Genomic DNA, 19334 nt, shown 5'->3' with positions numbered 1-19334 from the left:
GTGTGTGTGAGAGAGCTGTCAACGTTTCCCTTTTTTTAAGGGAAATTCCCGAATAGGATTCCTCGCTAGAAAAGGGAAAAGTTGGCAGCTATGGTGTGTGTGTGTGTGTGTGTGTGTGTGTGTGTGTGAGAGAGAGAGAGAGAGAGAGAGAGAGAGAGAGAGAGAGAGAGAGAGAGAGAGAGATTTAGTTAGCCCAGCTAATAAGAGCAAATGTTCTGCTAGCAGAGGCCTGAGCAGAGGATATCATTTTCCACACTCAGAAAGATGCTCTACAGAGAACCAGAGGCAGCTAGCAATTCTATATTAAAACAAAGCACCATTTTTAGCTGCTGTGGATTGGTCTGAGGGAAGTATTGTACTTTTTTAAAAAAAAAATCATCAATAACAATAGTATTTTCCTAACTTCAATGCCTTAAATCGGATCTCTGCCAGTAGTAATTAATAACAGTCAGATAATGACTTGCAGGGACTTAAGTAAGGCAAAATGAAATATTAACATGAGTGCAAAAAATAGAATTCATGTGTTGAACAAATTATAGAGAAGAATAAAGAAAGTAAAAGTTGGAATACAATATTCAGTCTCGGAAGAGTTTTTATTGTTTAAAAAAGAGAGGCATGTAATGAACAAAATACACAGATCATTATTCTTCCTCCCCATATATTTCCACTTGGAGATGCCTATTTCTAATTTCTCTAACAGCTGACACCCAGTGAATCAATGAAGTTGAACTATTGCCTTTGCTATTCTTCACTTTCACAATTCCCACATTGCCTCTTAGTCACAGTGAGAGGCTGAATACATTACACACTTAATGACTCTTATTGCAGATTTTTTGTTCTGGCAGAAGAGCACTTCTCCTACACTTTTTAAAAAAGCAACAGTGAATTGGGCTGGGTGGGGAGGAGGTAATATTGAAATACACTGATGATTCATCACGAATCATTCATCTATTGCATAATTGGCCTGAAATCAGTAAGATGTCAAGTGCGAGACATTTCAAAAAGCACCTTGAAAGACCAATGAAATGCTAGAACATTCATTTTGGTTCTTGTTTGAATAGGAGATGTGGGCATGGGTAAAAACTAGTCTATACAGTGTCACCCACCTGTATTTGGTCACCGTCGTTGCTAGTCATAATACATTATAATAATAATTTAGTACTTATACCCCACCCATCTGACTGGGTTGCTCCAGCCACTCTGGGTAGCCTGAAACATAAATCTGTTTCTCTTTAAACAGCCACAAGACTGTTGCTTTTAAAAATCCATACACATTAACAGTGCTTGGAGGATCATCTCACAACTTAATCTGCCATCATATGAACAACTCTTGTGATGACATTCTCTCCTCCCTTCTCGGCCTGATCTTCAGGAAACCATAGTTTCCTATTTTGTTCAAACTTGGAAATGATAGTCATCAGGTTTGGAACAATCCAGGGCCTTAAACCAACTTCAGCTAACAGGTTGGCTTCCTGGTTTGGAAGAAACAGGAAAATATGGTTAATTCTTGGATTACTGTAGCAAACTGTGGAGGGAGGAGGGAAGGGTAGGTGCAAGGGTAACCCACTGCTGTCTCACTTTATCAAGGCTGAAACTTATTAATCACGATGAGTTTCGTAGAAGGATACATAGTGATCAAGGTGCTGCTTTTCAAACTGAACTTCAGGAGGGTGGTGCTCTATTTTGTTAATTTATGGCACTTGTGTAAATTAGATCATTTGTGTAAAATCCTTATGCACTGCTGTTCGACATTTGAGAGTTCTTTGTTATTTGCCTCTATAGGAATAATTTGCTGTGAGTCCCTTCAGAGACCCTTAATCAAGACTTTTGGTGAATAAAAATAATCATTAAAAATAGTTACACAAGCATGGACCAAGGGCAAAGCCTCGTGCATGTTTTGATTTAATAAGCCAATATATGATCCTCCAAAACAAACCACAGACACATTCATATGGGAAATGGATGGATTTTTACTGCTGCAAAATTGTGACATAGCCAAGCATCATGTTTCACAAAGGATATTCTTCAAAGCAAAAGAGGGGGAAATAGTCGCAAACTATTTATTAACAAGAGTTTTGAGAAAATTGTGTGAATATAGAGAGTGCATACTTTCCGCTGTAGTATTTTATACTATCTGCCTATGGGGTCTGTGACTATTGTAATGTATTTGAGAAAATATGTGTGGCTTCATATATGATTTAAATGCAAAATTGTCTTTCTGGCATTTGGTCTCGAAAGATGATGATGTTCTAACTCTGTTTTGCTATAAAAGAGACAGTACTGATGTGAGCTTAATTTGTAATGTAAAACACTTTCCAAGCTTGTTTTGAGGCCATGTGGATAACTGTTTACAAGACTTAACATCATGGGGTTTTTTGTCTTGGAAGACAACACTTTATATTTGATCATTGTTTTAAAATAATTCAATCAAGTTTGTTTAAAAACAATGGGTTAGTAAAATGAGGTTCCATAATCAAAACACAATTGAGGGTTCAAGATTTTGCAGGTACACTTTTCTGAAAAGGGTGGTTTATTATTGGTTGAAGAGAGAAGATTATTTAAATGAGAAGTAGTGGAAAGAAGAGGCTCAGAAGTGCAATTTAAAATTTGATGAAAATAATACGTAGTGAATGCTATTATTTCATATCTCAGTAGTTCAGCAGAGTAGATTTTCTCCCATTTCCAAAGATTTAAAAAAAAGATTCAGATGGCTGTTTTAATCTGGTATGGAGATATGTCTTAGCAAATATCAGAAATGTTTGAATAAGCTGTACAAATATGAGAATGTGTAAGGAGATATCAACCAAGGGTAATGCAGGATAAGGTGCTAAATTTTTGAAATATGGACATGTAGTTAGGAAGGCTCAACAGAAGTGTTAACCTCCTTTGTTGACTTGCTTGCTAAAATGTGAATTCATATTCCATCAAGTAGATGCTGCTAACAAACATATTCATCAGTATAAGAAAATTGACTTCCTAATGCAAAATTGACTTTAAGTCATCAGTAGATGGCTTTTTCTTTCAGTAGACTCTGCAAAGAACATAGGAAGTTGCCCTCTTCTCTGGGGGTTCCCTCAATCTTCTGGGGGAGGAGAAGGAAAGGACATTCTATTGCAGAAGGTGTTCGTCGTGCTCAATGACTTTCCTGCATTCAACCCAAAGCAAGCAGGTGGGATAGGCAAAGGATAGGCTTATGGTGCAATGTGGCAGACAGATCAAGCCTGATTTAATCTGGATTGCCTCAGAGTAAGTCAAACTATTTCCTAATTTCATGACAGGCTTAAAGATAACACTACTTATTTTGAATCAGTTGGATGAGATTAAGATGGAAGGCTAGGTTCACCTGATCTTTACTCTTTAACTTCTTTCTGCCAAGACAACCTGATCCGAACTGCATGAGCAATGCAGATGTCAGCTACGCCCTTCGGCTGCATTTCATTTCCTTCTTCTCCCCAAACGCATGCCTCATTTTACTTTTGCAGTACAGAACATGCCAATGACATTGGAAACAGCAAAACACTAGTAAACTAGTGCTTTTCACATGCCAAAGGGAATCTTGTCAGTGAAAAAAACCCATTTTGCTGTGCATGAGTTTCCTGTCTTCTATTTCCAAGCTACTTTCAAAAGAGTGCAGAGTTTCAAAGTTGAACCTCCAAGAGCCACACATTGGATCTGCAAATAAATCAAGGATCCATCTGAGATGGCCAGCTTAGAAGGTCAGGTCATGGACACTGGCAGTCCATGATAGGAAAACTTTGTTCCTGCCAACATGTTGTTATTGCATGATTGTGTAGGTAGCTAATTGCCCTATGATTACCTTCATGGTTCTAAAACGACTATTTTCTCCTTTTTGGAAAGTACAACTTTAACACTAAATATAGAATTTGAATCATTATAGGTAACAATTTTCCCATGTGAAAGTAAATATTAGCTGAATATTTTTTTTAAAAAAAAACTATGTAAAAGATGCAAGAGTTTAGTTACACCAATTATTCAACTGCTTTAAAATTCTCTTTCAAAAAAAGGAAAGAAAACCATTTCCCTTAATCTTACATAAAAATGCTAATGATATCCTTATATAATTTACTCCCTATTGATAGATTAAGTTTGTATTGGATCTTAAAAGAGCACACAAGCATTAAGAGTGATTATTTTCTAATAATCCACTCTAATTACAAATACTTAGCCAAGTCTGGTACTACTGAGATGGAAAGTTTTATTAAACCAGGTCTCAGCAGAGGCAACTGCTGATTACTTCAACAGAAGTATATTATTCCTTAAAACTTTTGGATCCTGCCTGGTTGGGACACTTATACTCTGATTTCCATAAATCCTAGTGAACACAGATTGCTGTTGGCATCCATCTGTCTCTGAGCCAATGGAGTGCACCTCCAGGGGTGAAGTCAAACTGCTGTGTTAGCAGCACCGAAGTGACCTCCGCAGGTTGCAAGTCTGGACAGTATGCATGGAGGACCTGGGCTATCCAGACAACAAGATTCTGCTCTTAATGTGCAGCACTTCCTTTTTGACTATATGTAGCCTGAACCACTAGGGGACCTGGGTGGCACTGTGGATAAAACCACAGAGCCTAGGACTTGCCGATCAGAAGGTCAGCAGTTCGAATCCCCATGACTAGACTGGTGAGTTCCCATTGCTCCGTCCCTGCTCCTGCCAACCTAGCAGTTCGAAAGCACGTCAAAATGCAAGTAGATAAATAGGTACCGCTCTGGCAGGAAAGTAAACGGCGTCTCCGTGCACTGCTCTTGTTCGCCAGAATGACCTGCTGGCCACATGACCTGGAAGCTGTATGCCAACTCCCTTGGCCAATAAAGCGAGATGAGCCCCACAACCCCAGAGTTGGTCATGACTAGACCTAATGGTCAGGGGTCCCTTTACCTTTACTTAACCTGAACCACTAAAGGCCAAATGCAGGATTTCTGCATTCATAACAGCCTGTCCCTGTTTTTTGCACCACCCTCCATGCTCCTCAGGCTTCTCTTAAGAAATAGAGTCTGATCCTGAGCAATACAGTAGCAGGGATTGCAGCTGGCTTCCTGGGTCATTTCTGCTGTTTGGGTCCCAACCATCATACTTTTTAGACCATTACTTTTGCCAGCAACTGTCCCGAACCACGGGTTACCTGGTATGTCCCACAAGTGTACACGAACCCACAGCAGATATTAGCGCATAATCTGGCAGGCCAACAGGTCCAAAGTCCAGTCAGACCAAATTCCTGCCTTGGCAGCCAATCCAGGAATCAGGGCACTAGGATGTTAGTCCCACACAAGCACAGTCTCAAGGAGCTCCCGATAACATCCATGCTGTGGTCCAACCAATGTGGGGAGTTGAGCAGACACAGCACCTCAGCTCTGTTTCCCTTGTATACCTTGCATGCTGACTGCAGCATCTGGCCTTGATGAGGCATGTGACCCTCACCTGTCCCAAGCCTACTCCAGCTGAGGAATCACACACTCCCTCCCAGAGCTAATAAGCCCCACCTGGCCAGCTGGGCTGTGGGCCTTTGCCTGCCTCAGCCTCCTAGATCATACCACATGCTGCTCCTTATGTCTCATAGACTGCCATGTTTGGGGATTTGGGCCCCTCTGGTGATGGGTCTTGCTGCTCTGGTTCCTGTGCACTGACCCCCATCTCCCTCACCATTCTCTGTTGCCCCATGAGTACTTTATATACCAACCTTTCCTTCTCCAACCCTAGCTTGCCCCAATGTGTCCCAATCGGGGCTACATCCCTCACTGGGATCCTCTTCCTCCTTCCTGCTTCATGACAGCCAGTTTATGACAGCAACTATTCCTTACAATACATTTTGTCACATGAGAAAAGGGACCCTTGTTGGTTGACTCTAATGTTCAGGAATTATAGGAGTTGGGAGTCCAGCAAGATCTGGAACACCACAGCATAGACAACAGAAGTTAGGCTAGGGACACACGTGGGCCACCAGCTAAAGCTGACGGAAGGCACTCATTACCACTTAGGCCACTTGAGCCTCAAGTGACAGCAAAGGATCCAGGAGCACCCCAAAGCTACGTACCTGCTCCTTCAGAGGGAGTGTAGCCCCATCAAAAGCAGGCAACCTCCCACCCATCTGGTCTAGGGAACCACCCCTTAACAGTGCCTCCATCTTATTTGGATTGAGCTTCAGTTTGTTGGCTCTCACCCAGTCCATTACTGAGGCAAGACATTGGTCCACCACTTCCACTGTGATGCCTGCAGATAGGAAGGAGAAGTAGAGCTTTGTGTCATCAGCATGGGAGCTGGATGTGCATAATTCTTACCTCTCTCCACTTTTGAGGTAAGCTACACTTACGTCTTTGTGGGTCTCCGTGTATGTTATATTATTATGATCGCAATTGTGATTTTAAGGTATTTGTATCCCACCTTTCAAGGGACGTGGGTGGTGCTGTGCTCTAAACCACTGAGCCTAGGACTTGCCGATCAGAAGGTTGGCGGTTCAAATCCCCGTGACGGGGTGAGCTCCCGTTGCTTGGTCCCAGCTCCTGCCAACTTAGCAGTTCGAAAGCATGTCAAAGTGCAAGTAGAAAATAGGTACTGCTCCGGTGATAAGGTAAACAGCATTTCCGTGCGCTGCTCTGGTTCACCAGAAGCGGCTTAGTCATGCTGGCCACATGACCCGGAAGCTGTATGCTGGCTCCCTCGGCCAATAAAGCGAGATGAGCGCTGCAACCCCAGAGTCGGCCATGACTGGACCTAATGGTCAGGGGTCCCTTTACCATTTTTTATCCCACCTTTCTCCCAAACACATTGTATACGATCACATTGTGAATGCACTGAGCCTGAGGAAGCTAGTTTCTACTGAATCAGACCACTGGTCCATCTATCTCAGTATTGTTTACACTGACTGTCAGCAGCCTTCTGTCACACAGAGGTGTTTGTTGGCTCAGTGCTTCTGAAGTTGATAATAGTGTCTACATTCACCTCACAGAGAAAGAAAACATTCCACTTGTCTATCTACATTATAAATAAAGTAATTAAAGTAAGAAATGTCATCCATTTCCACATCTGCTTTATATAATGGGGTCACAGATGTCTTTCTATCATTTGGATTATTAATCTTCAAGCATGGCAGGAGAAAATGCAACATTTTCAACATTTTATGATATACTTTGCTGAAAAGTCATTCATGAACTAGGGTATATACAGTCATCTAAAATTCTAGGGTTTTTCCCTATTAAAACGCATCACGTTAAACCGGGAAGCACGTTGTGCAATTTGTCATTATTTTTTAAAACATAAATTTCATGTGTGTGTTTTCTTATCTGGTTTGACCAGGTATGACAAATAAAACTTGAGAAGAATTTTAACTGTAGAGTAGGTAAAATGTGGACATCTTTTGAGGGCAGCTTATCTTGGTCCTCAGATACTCTTAAGACATTTGTTAATACCAAATTCTCTCCCAAGAAAATGGAGGTTTCTGATGGGAGCAGAAAGAAGCCAGGGAACAGCATGAATTATGCTGACCCCCCCCCCACAACCCCCTATTTTTACACACAAACACACAACAATTCCTATTAAAAGAAGGACAAATGCTGCTGCCCTTAATCATGATTTTATTTTATTGTGTTCTTGGTAGTTTTACGGAAGGAAAAACACACACCAATAAATAAATTTTAGAAAGGGGCAATATTAGATATTATGTGTCCATATTTTTTATTTTATTTTAAAAAATCAGTATTCCTTGTGCAGTCCTCTGCTCCGCTCCACTCCCCCTTTCTTCCTGCCCAGGGCAGCCGTGCTCTCTGCTTGCCCCAAATGTCTTAAGAGTATCTGAGGACCAAGAGCTGGCACATCACGTGGGGCTGTGCCTCAGTAGCGGCAGCCTTTCCTCCTCTTCACCTGCTCTCCAGCAGCTACTATGAGCTGCCCAAGGGAGGAGGCTGGTGGCAGCGGCCATAGAAAGGCCATGGCTGAGAGCCTGGAACTCCTGGGATATTGCTACATCTCAGCAGAGAGTGGGAGTGGCACTCAACCTTTGTAATAACCTATATATATATATCACACACATAGAGAGCGCCATTTTCCCCAACTGACAATTCCCAACTGCCATTCTCTCCCCTGGATTCTGTTCAGGAGGAGGGACTTCCCCCTTGACGAACAGTTCTTCCAGCCAAGCTGAAGAGACTGCAAAATCTCTTAGTCCAGCCTTTCTCAACCTGTGGGTCCCCGGATGTTGTTGAACTACAACTCCCATCACCCCTAGCTAGCAAGGCCAGAACTCAGGGATGATGGGAGTTGTAGTCCAACAACATCTGGGGACCCACAGGTTGAGAACCACTGACTTAGTCACAAGGCTATCAGCTGCTGGGGGTGAAAGCAAACATGGTCAATGGACTGCTTGGAGGAGAGCTTTCATGCAGGGCCAGGAGATGCTTGGCAAGTTGTAAGGCTAAAACTCTGGGACAAGAAGTATCACTTTTATATCTTGCTTCTCATTCTACATGAATGACTGAGGGCCACTAGGGCATGTGGGTGGCGGGTGGAGGGCTGTAGCTCTGGGAGGGGAATAGGGGGTCTCCTTACAACTGTCAGCATCCTTAACAAACTACAGCTCCCATGAGACTTTGGGAAAAGCCATGACTACTACTAGTACTTTAAATATACTGTATGTTGCAAATGTTTTAGACACATTTTCACTCAGTGTATACAAGCAACTTTTTCTTTTCACTGTGACCCATGTCAAGTGAACAGAATGGGATCTTAGTAATTACTGAACTTTCTTTTTTAAAATAAATAAATAAATAAATCAACAGTTAAGGACACTTGAGTAATTTGCAAAACATGAATTAATTTGAATATCATTAATTTGACCTGAACTTGGAGTTTCAAAAGCAATTAATGCTCTGGGATGCCAAATGCAAGGCTTGTGTAGGGCACTGAGATCCACTCTTGACAAAAAGATTCATGGCTAAGGTTGACAGCTTCTGACTCAAAGATGACCTCTGCCTTAAATAGTTGCATGACAGTGGGTAAGAATGGCTTCCATAATGACAGCGCAGCAGTGACAACAGAAGCTGTACCTGTCAAACTTCTTCTGGCCATGTAATTTTTAAAAATAGCCCCTAAACATCCTATAAAGGCACAAGTCAGGGCACCAATCTAGAAAAAAACACTTGCCAATGGGCAATTCCAGTTCTCTAGATCAGATATAACCTGAATGCAGAGGTTATAACTAAATGAAGCATGGCGTCATTGAATATGTGTTTCCGTGTGTTTATTCTGCACTTTTTGGAATTTGGGCTAATGGATTTCAACCAGTTGTGAGCCCAGGCCTCCCCCTCTTCTAACATATCTTCCTTTTTCCTTTGATTAAATAATTCACACAAAGAAATGAATGTCTGTGATAGGCATTGATGCTGAGTGCACATTCTGCTTGGATTGTGCAGAAGAGGTCTAATAACAGAAAAATGAGAATGGATTTCTTAATCCCAGCACAAGGTATCTTGATGGCACTGAAAATATAATGTTTATAGGTAAGAGGCCCTTGTCTCTTAGTGTCCACTTTCAGTCAATCAAAGCCCATAGGGCAAGGTAGCACCCATGGTGGCAAACAGAAGGCACACAGAGAGAAACCAGAGGCAGCAGACAGTGATGACACAATGTCGAAGGCCTGGGCTAAATGTGGTAGAGATCCAATAGTCAAGAAAGGGAGTTGTCCATACATGATAAAGCAGATATTCTCAAGCACGTATTTTGTTCTAAAGTTCCCATAGAAGAGCTGCACCTTATATAGCACTAAATGTGCTAAAGACCAATTTAAGCTATGTCCCTTTGATGAAGAATGGAACTTTTGGAAGGTTGTGTTCCTGCCTGGAGTCTAGAACATTTTCAGAATTTTGTTTTCTCTCAGAAGTGCTTCTACCTTCTCACCAGGTCCCACCCTACCATTAGGCAGAGTGAGGTGGCCACCTTATGCACCAACTGATGGGAGGCAAAGAACAGTAGGAGGGAGGGTTGGAGGATACAGATCAGAAGTTGACATTGGTGCAATTTGGAGAGACTATCCATAGCCTTTATTCCATCATGGAACCCAAGGTGGCAAAGGGGTTGTCTTTCATCCATACACTGACCAGATCCAAACCCATCATGTGTGCTCAGACCAAATGGGGAACATTGTGTATGGGGGGGGTATGATGTGGTAACATACACATAAAGCCACTCTGAGGCTGTTTCCATAGGCTGAGTGCTTTCACATTTGCCAAAGAAAGATCATTTAAAATAAAAGGCTAAACTGCCACAGATTTCATAGTCAACCTTCTTATTATGCACCAAATGCAAGACTGCAGCTTTTATTAGCATAGCATCTGAGGGTATCTGCCAATAGAATATGAACTGTCAAGAGATTAGAATGCTATTTTTATAATCAAGCTTCTTTCACATTCTGTTGAAGCTCCACTATGCTGGCATGAGCTCAGGGGATTGAGCCTTGGCCTAGCAACTGTTGCATGGCTAATTACATGGGACACAATGGGCTGTCACTAACGTGCTAATAAATAATTGGAGTCAAAATTAAATTCACCCATGTATGAATTGTTACAGTGAAGACAAGACCTCATTAGGCTATGAACCAAAATGGGTAACGCAGAGAAGTTAAAACAGATCTGTGATCATGCATTGCATTTAATTACATTTCTTTTTTACTAACTATGCTGCATTATTATATTTGCTTTGGATTTGGCAAACAGATTAAAAAATAAGTGGCAGATTTTGTGATATTAAACATATGGTAAATGTTTCCTGGCATTTAATAGCTGTCTACATTAATTTGCATCCAGTGAGTGAAAGTCAGCATGGGAAGAGGAACATCACAAGTTATTGCTCACTACTTCAATAACTATATTATGATGGAAAACCCAGATACTATAGCTTAGTTGGTAGAGCATGAGACTCTTGATCTCAGGGGCATGAGTCTGAGCTTCACATCGGGCAAAAGATTCCTGCATTGTGAAGTTGGACTAGATGATCCTGGTGGTCCCTTCCAACTCTACAATTCTCTGACCAACACACAATGTTCATGTTCAGGAGTCATGCTAAACTATATTTTAGTGTGACAAAAATGAGCCTAGGCAATCCCTGGTCCTTCCCCTTTTCCTGAATGTCTGCAAGGAAAGTTTTGTGTCTATTTTTGTTTAACCATTGTTTGTTGCCCAATCCAAACCAGCAAACTGTGGTTAATGTTAACTCTTGTTTATCTGAAGCAAGCCAACTTGAAACCATGCCTCCGAAGACAACTCAGAAACTGCAATTAGTGTAGAATCTAGCTGCCAGGATGTTAATTGGAGCATGTGGATGAGAATGCATAACACCAATATGACAATCTGCAATCATTACCTATTTGCTTCCTGAATTAATTTAAAATGCTGGTTCTAAATGGCTTTGAACCAGAATACCTTTAAGGAGTGCCTCCTCCCAAAGGAATCTGCTCAGTTCTCAGGGTCTAATTCAAGGGTTAACCAAGGCAGTGCCTGGGGGAACCATCATGTCTGCAAGGACCTCCTATGGCACCCCAGAATATCTCAATATATATCCCACTCCAAAATCCATTATGCACCAGAAACTGTTCACTCTTCCAGCTCAGTTCCTGTTTGTACGAGCTTGACCTTTCCTGCACTGAGCATGGTCCCTCAGACACACCACCATTTCATTTGTTACCAAGATAGGACATCCACCTTCCCTTCATTTCTGAACAGAGGACAGGTGCAAAGAGATTCTCTCTGTGAGTGCAGATGTAGTGGTTGATGTAGGTTCCTGTATTCCATTGATTGGGATGGCAAATGTGTCCACTGACCCAACAGCATTGATGGTGACTCCTAGTGTAATTCTCAGTCTCTGCTCCAAGTTCCCCGTATGGTGGATAGGTATGAGAGACAGAGCCTTTTCAGTTGTGGTGCCAAGATGCTGGAACAGCTCTGGTAAAGGTAGAAATGCATCTGGCTCCTTGACTGCTCACCTTTCAGCAGATAACCAAGAAATGCATTGTTTCCAGCTGCCATTTTTAGCTGTGGTCCTTTAAAATGGATTTCAGTGGCTGATGTTGGAACCATTTTAAAAAACCTTTATAGTGTTTTCATATAAAATTCAGGATATATTAAAAAATTCTGCCCTAAATATTTTTATAGGAAAGCAAGGAAAGAATTCTGAAGATCAAATATTTTATTTCATCTATATGAAAACATTTGAGCAGTAACTCTTTTCTTTATGCTTTATCTCTTTGTCGGTGTTGTACAGAAAATAGCATACAATTTTACACGGTGAAGTGAATTTACTGATTTACCTACAGCAGCACTAAATCATAGCTGAATCAATAGATCTACCTATCAGGAAAAATTACTAGGGCCCGCTTATTACTGCAAGCTTAGAAATATCACTCTAAGCCATTCCTTTCCCACCGATATGCACCATTATTTTTGTATTTCCTTGCTTCAATATGAAATAATGTCTCAGGTGATCAGCTGCTTCCTTCACTACAGTTTCATGGGTTTCATTATCAATAAGCCAAGCTATTTCTCCCTCACATTTGAAAAGAGTTCTGACACATCCTCATATCATTTGCTTTAGTCTCATGTGCAATCCTGTAGATTGAAAAACATTTTCCTCCTATATGAAGTAGACAGACAAAAGAAACCAGTGCTGGAATATATCAGCATTTCCTAACATTCTGACCCACCATTCTGCTGTAAATTCAACCTTCCATATTCCACACTGTCCAGGCTACAGAACACAATGTGTCAGAAACACATTTGGTTATCTTGGACTTCCCAAGTCATTTGGTCGGATTAATATTTGAATATTAGTTATGGAAAGTTGTGCTCTATTTTCAGAGTTTAGTTTGCATGTAATGCAAAATTGCTCCAAATTTGTGCACATCTCTCCTTAAACCACTTTACAGTGGTGCCCCGCAAGACGAATGCCTCGCAAGACGAAAAACCCGCAAGACGAAAGGGTTTTTCGGTTTTTGCGTCACTTCGCTAGACGATTTTCCCTATGGGCTTGCTTCGCAAGAAGAAAGCCCATAGGGAAATCTCCGGGGACCTCTTTTAAATGCTGGCGGTGGGGAGCAAAGCCTTCCCCCCCCCTCCGGCCTTCAGAAGAGGTCCAGGAAGGCCGGCGGGGGCCGAAAGGCTTTGCTCCCCACCGCCAGCATTTTAAAAGCGGTCCGGGATAGCAGGGAAGCGCTTCCCGCTATCCCGGACGGCTTTTGAAGGCAGGCGGGGGGGAGCAAAGACTTTCGCCCCCTGCCGGCCATCAGAAGAGGTCCTGCCCCCCGCCCGCCTTCGGAAGAGGTCCTGGACCTCTTCTGAAGGCCAGCGGGGGGCGAAAGTCTTTGCTCCCCCCTGCCTGCCTTCCCGGGAGAGCGGAAAAACGCGCTGCGATTCTCCGCTCTCCCCGACGGCTTTTGAAGGCAGGCGGGGGGGAGCAAAGACTTTTGCCCCCTGCCCGCCTTCGGAAGAGGTCCTGGACCTCTTCTGAAGGCTGGCGGGGGGCAAAGGTCTTTGCTCCCCCCTGCCTGCCTTCCCGGGAGAGCGGGAAGGCAGCGCTGCTTCTCTGCTCTCCCGGGAAGGCAGGCGGGGGGGAAGCAAAGACCTTTGCCCCCCGCCAGCCTTCAGAGGAGGTCGGGGGACAGACTGTCCCCAGACCTGGTCTGAAGGCGGTTTCCATAGGAACGCATTAATTGATTTTTAATGCATTCCTATGGGAAACCATGCTTCGCAAGACGAAAAACTCGCAAGACGAAAAGACTTGTGGAACGAATTAATTTTGTCTTGCGAGGCACCACTGTAGTGGTTTCTAAGGGGTTGCTTGTGCGTAAGCAGGTACCTATCCCTGGCTGGATGCAAATACCTGGCTGGGCTGCCAAAGTGAACCTTATCTGTCCATACCGCCACTCACCCGTGGCTGACTCAGTTGCTGGCAGAATCCGTGAGTCGGCGTTTCTTAAACTTCTTCCAGCAAAGAAGCTCTTTGATGCCTAGTCTCCGCCTACCCTCTCTGCGCGAAAGCCTTCTGCGCAGGGAGGGTGTGGGCAACGGAGGACCCCTACTCTCCCTGCTGGTCCCAGGCAAGGAGTCATGAGACCGCCTTGCCACTTCCCCCAGCTATACCCCTTCTCCACTGGTGCTACGCTGATTCTCTTCCCCAGAAGATGGGCTGCTCCTCCGATCCCTGGACGCTCTCTGGAATCCCTCTGGCTTTTGCGCTCTCCCTCCAGGACTGATGGCAGTTCCCTGACAACCACAAAGCATGTATCATAATAAAGTTATTAATAACAGTGACTTCTCCAGGTTTGAGTCAGAAGTCTAATTTTATTTATTTATTAATTGGTAGGATGGTAGAAGTGGCACAGGCAATGAGTATTTTTCCAGCTTGAAATCGCAATCTGAGCTGAAGAAGAACTATCAGGGCTATAATGCACACTATGGCTTGAGGATACTCTAGATATAGATTTTTTTTTTCCTTGGAAAAAGCATGAGTCATAAAACATTCACTGGATGTGACAAAGTAAAAAAACCACTGTAAGTCTTCCCAAAGAGCTCCACATTCCCTTATAAACAAGCCAAGTGTAACTATTCAATAATGGGATCTTTATAAAAGTCCATCACCAATTTCATTATGGGCCAAGAACAATCAGGTCAGCTCAACTATTTCTTTTGAAGTTATTTATAAATGATACACTGAGTTGTTGCTGGCAAAGTTAGTGGAAAATGTAAGATGATGTAAGATTCATGAGCTTCTAATATTTTGAGCACCAAGGAATATGATAAATCTTTAATGTTTGAGAGCACAGATTTGCAGTAACATTGGATTTCTTGAACAATGAATCAAAATCCTGGGCACTGTGTACCATTCACCTTTTGTCTGAAATTCCTATTGAAAACAGTGGATTTTTCCTCTTTCGGTTCTTGGGTCCTCTTAGGTTTTTTCCCTGACAACTCTCAAACTAATCAACCTCGCAGGGTTGTTGTGGGGATAAAGTAGGGGGCTGAACCTGGTGCACCAGGCTGAACTCCTTGTAAGAAGAGTAGAGCACAACAATGAATGGCTTCCAGAAAACGAATGGCTCCATTCAAAAATGAATGGAGAAATGAATGAATGGAGTCACCTGCATTGCTAATATCCATTTTTATAGTTCTTCTGGCACATATGGTGTTTATATAAATGTTTATGGTGCTTGGATCAATGGTATATTCATGCAGATCTGTCCCCTGATCCACAGTAGCTTACTGGTTTGATGGTTATCTTCCGACATCTCGCTACCCAATGATTGGTAACCATTCTGTGATTCTCCATCTCATCTATTACAGCAGGTGTACAGAGATAAAATTAAAAATATTTGACAGGATGAAATAATAGAAGCTTGGCATAAATTTTATGAATTTTACCTAAAGTTGGCCTGGAATAATATATACCATTTAGAAAACGCTTCGTATATGCAAATCAGGTTTTTCAGATTTGATATGAAAGCAAGGCAACTGATGTTGTCTCAGTAAGTTAAGTTCAATCGAGTATAATTAAGTACAATTGGCTATACATTGGCTTTTAATTATCCTTGGACTTCTTGAGTGGGTGGGATATTTTAATCTTGCCTTTTAAAAACATGATTGCATTTTATAGTTTTCTGTTTTGTTTTTGTTTTATGCTGGTTTTGATGTATGTGTTTGTTTATTTTTCTCTGTAAGCTGCTGTGAGTTTTAGTAAAATAAATAAATAAATCCAACCAACTAATAAGTTTAAGAAATAAATAAAAAGTGCAAATCAAGTACTCACTGCCACCTGGTATATATGATATAAAAATAAGACCCAGACAGTCAGATGCATAGAGTTCAAAAGATGAAAATCCAGTGCCAAGAAAGATTATTGCACAAGGAGTTGTTGCTGGCAAAGATGACCTTTTCTTAGTGTTTTCAGATGTGGGCTGACCAGATTGGATCTTTATGTTCTTTGTAGAGATAATTCATGCATCCCAAAGAGCAGCCATTGTTTTTGAAATATCAACAGCTCAAGTTGTGGTTTGTATTGTTGCACAAAAACACTAATCAACACCATATTATCAATTATTATCACAGTGTATGAGTCATTCAAGCAAACCATTCGATTCCTTAGCACCATGTGGTGAGTGCCAGCAATACTTGGAAATACTGTATTTGCAGCAGCAGTATTCAATTTAAATTGACCTCTTTAAGCACCCTTATGTAGGAAATAGCACTAAGATGACCCTCCCTTATGTGCAACCATTTTTTATTAATTCTGTTCATTTGAGGACAGCTGGGGGACTTCCATTGTGAGAAGAGATGGTGGAGGATTCTAGTTATTTCCTTGCCACTTAGAAGCAGTGGCAAAACTGTAATCATCAAGCTGGAAATGGTTGCAATGTCCTCCTACACAATGACCCAATGGAAATGGCACCAAGTCCTGGTCAGTGGGGGCATCTACCTTTCTCCCCCCACAATGCCCCTGGTGCTACATGATGATGCAGCATTGCTCCCATTGGACCACAGGACATCGTTACATTGCCAAACTGTTCATTGTAGCCCTGTTGTTTTTGAAGCAGTGTCAAAGCATTGTTGTTGATGTTTAAAAGAAAGGAAATGGAACCCTTTGGCCATAACTGCTCATAATGGAAAGCCCTCCATCTCTGAAAATGAATAGATTTTGCCATGCCCATGAAAAGATGGATATTCCTGTCATTTAAAGTCTACTCGGTATTGATCCAGAGTAGATTCCAATTAATAGTCAGCAGAGTAAAAACTTAAACACGTTGCAGGATTCCCCCCGCAAAATAGACCAGGGGCAATTGTATTTCATCCAACAGAGCTTTACTGCTACTGAAGGCAAATGAGAATACAGTGGTACCTCAGGTTACATACGCTTCAGGTTACATACGCTTCAGGTTACAGACTCCGCTATCCCAGAAAAAGTGCTTCAGGTTAAGAACTTTGCTTCAGGATGAGAACAGAAATCGTGCTCTGGCGGCGCGGCAGCAGCAGGAGGCCCCATTAGCTAAAGTGGTGCTTCAGGTTAAGAACAGTTTCAGGTTAAGAACGGACCTCTGGAACGAATTAAGTACTTAACCTGAGGTACCACTGTAATGGTCACAAATCCAATACATTCAGGATTGGCACTGTCCATAAGAAATCCAGTTGCAGCAGAACTTAACTTAAACTTACAATAACTTATAATAAGACTAAAGCTTAACCCTACATACAGAACACCACACCAGAAAGTGGGGGGGGGGATAGAAACAGAGTGTGTGAAACCCAGGCTCCTTCTGGCCTCACTGTTATAGTCAGCATGACCTTTGACAGAAAGAGATAACAGAACCAGTTTAAACCAGCTGTACTCAGCTTCTCTGAAGGAATAGCCCAAACATCATGAACCTTCTGCTTGTTTCTTTCACACAGAGAAACTTCCAGAAGCTTCTTGAATTAAGCAGAATAGGAACGATCTCTACACATCAGATCAATACTTTCTGTACAAAGAAATACACACCGACAATTCCTTCCTTGCCCTTTTTGGCCCACCCCTTGAAGTTTTTAAAAAAGAAAAAGGGGGGATGCTTTGGCCTGGCACAAGACCGATCTTCCCAGGTTTGCCAACATTTTTGCTACTGTGGTTTGCCAGAGACAGCACAAGTGCAGAAAAGCCAAACCTTTCCCTCTCACTACAAGACCTTTTCCCTTTCCAAGCCAAGTTGTGTACCTGTCAAAAGTAAATGAAATGGTCCTCATCTTGAGCACTGAAATAAGATACAAACATGAAGGTGGGCAGCATTTTCTTCACCTGCTCCTACGCCTGTGCTAGAAAGAAATATGCAAGGCTGGCACCACGTAACAATTATCATAAAATGTATGCATGCCGGCCTCTTATTCTGACAATGCAGTACAAGTTGACATTTCCAATTTTAAGGAAAGTTAAGAGAACCTTATCCTTCATTAACGAGGACAGAGCTTCCCACTCTTTCCTCTGTGCAAACCAGAAACCCAAAAGCCTCATATAAACAATATTTCATGACATTCAGAAACTTTGAAATGTACCTATTTAGCAGTGATCCATTTTTTGGGAAGCCTGTCCAGTTTAATGAGAGTAGTAGTGGTGCTTAGCCTACTAAATAAAAGCAATTGCCACTCAAAGCTTTCATAAGTTATTTGAAGTCTCCGAACTCACTTGTCAAAAGCAGGGAACAAGACCATCTGACGGGTGCTTAACATAGCTCATGCAACGTCTGGGGTGATGTCTTTAGATTGAAATGGGATTCTTTATTTATACAAAGCATGGGCATCTATGATTTAGAAAGGAAAAAGGAAAGAAATGGGCCAATGAGGAAAAAGAAAAGGGAACAATTTTTCCCCCTGTTTCTCTCATTCTCCCTCTTCCATACCTGCCATATCCGCATACAGACAGAATTAGGCCTTCCTGAATGCTTCTTACTAAAAGCTATTACATAATAACTCATTTGAACTGGTAAGGCTCACAGTGACAAGGCATCCCCTGCAAAGTTAATAAAATGAAAGTCTCTGTGACTGAAGAAATGCAGCTGTGCTAATATTTAGGTATTTAAAATGTTTATATATCACCCTTCATTCTATTTAGGATGTTAGGATCAATTCCATCCCCATAGAAATAATAGTAAGGCAACATGTAAGATACTTCAAATAATTAAACTTTAAAACCTTGAAGTGCCTGGGTGAATATGGAATAACATTTTTGTCAGGCACCCAAAAAGACTTGTAGCACAGGCACCAGATGCGCCTCTTTGGAGCCCCTTAACCAGGGTACAACTGCCAAAAAACCCATTAATTTTGTTGGGAACTAGTGTAAATAGAATAAAGAATGTATCTGGAGAAAGGCCTTGACATAAAATCTCAATATCATTATTTGTTGACCTCATGAAACCATGAGCCATATGTGCAGAATCAATGCTGACAGTAAGTGAACGCAATGAGAAAACTCTAGTGTAATAACCAACTGTTATAAACTATGGGTGGTATCCAACAAAGTAGATCTCCTAGTGCAAAGATTTTCAGCTGCACAACAGAACTTCCCCTCCCTCTCCCCTCTCCCCATGTACATTCTCCCCAATCTGGTCTGGATTGTCCTCAACCCTCTAAGTCAAATTTGGGGAGGGTACAAGAGGTGCACAGGAAGAGGAATGGAATGGGAAGTTCTATTGTGCAATGTTAACTACCACGGAAGACAGAACAGAACCCTGGGGAACCCCACAGGCCAATGACAAAGGCATCAAACAGAAGTTCTCCAGCACCACCTTCTGGGTTCACTCCTCCAGGAAGGAACGGAGCCAGTGT

At 42.0% G+C, this 19334-nt stretch overlaps 1 long non-coding RNA gene across 1 annotated transcript; it reads right to left on the bottom strand.

Moving 5' to 3' along the window:
* Positions 1-574: 574 nt before the first annotated feature.
* Positions 575-5932, bottom strand: LOC309378507. The gene is made up of 2 exons (XR_014172121.1): positions 5755-5932; positions 575-1472 (listed from the first exon to the last, which is right to left on the bottom strand). It is a non-coding gene; the product is annotated as an uncharacterized lncRNA (long non-coding RNA).
* Between the last annotated feature and the right edge of the window lie 13402 nt (positions 5933-19334).

Source organism: Podarcis melisellensis (genome assembly GCF_964234715.1).
Source record: "Podarcis melisellensis genome assembly, chromosome: 10".
Lineage (NCBI taxonomy): Eukaryota > Metazoa > Chordata > Lepidosauria > Squamata > Lacertidae > Podarcis > Podarcis melisellensis.
This window is presented reverse-complemented; position numbering and strand designations above follow the sequence as displayed.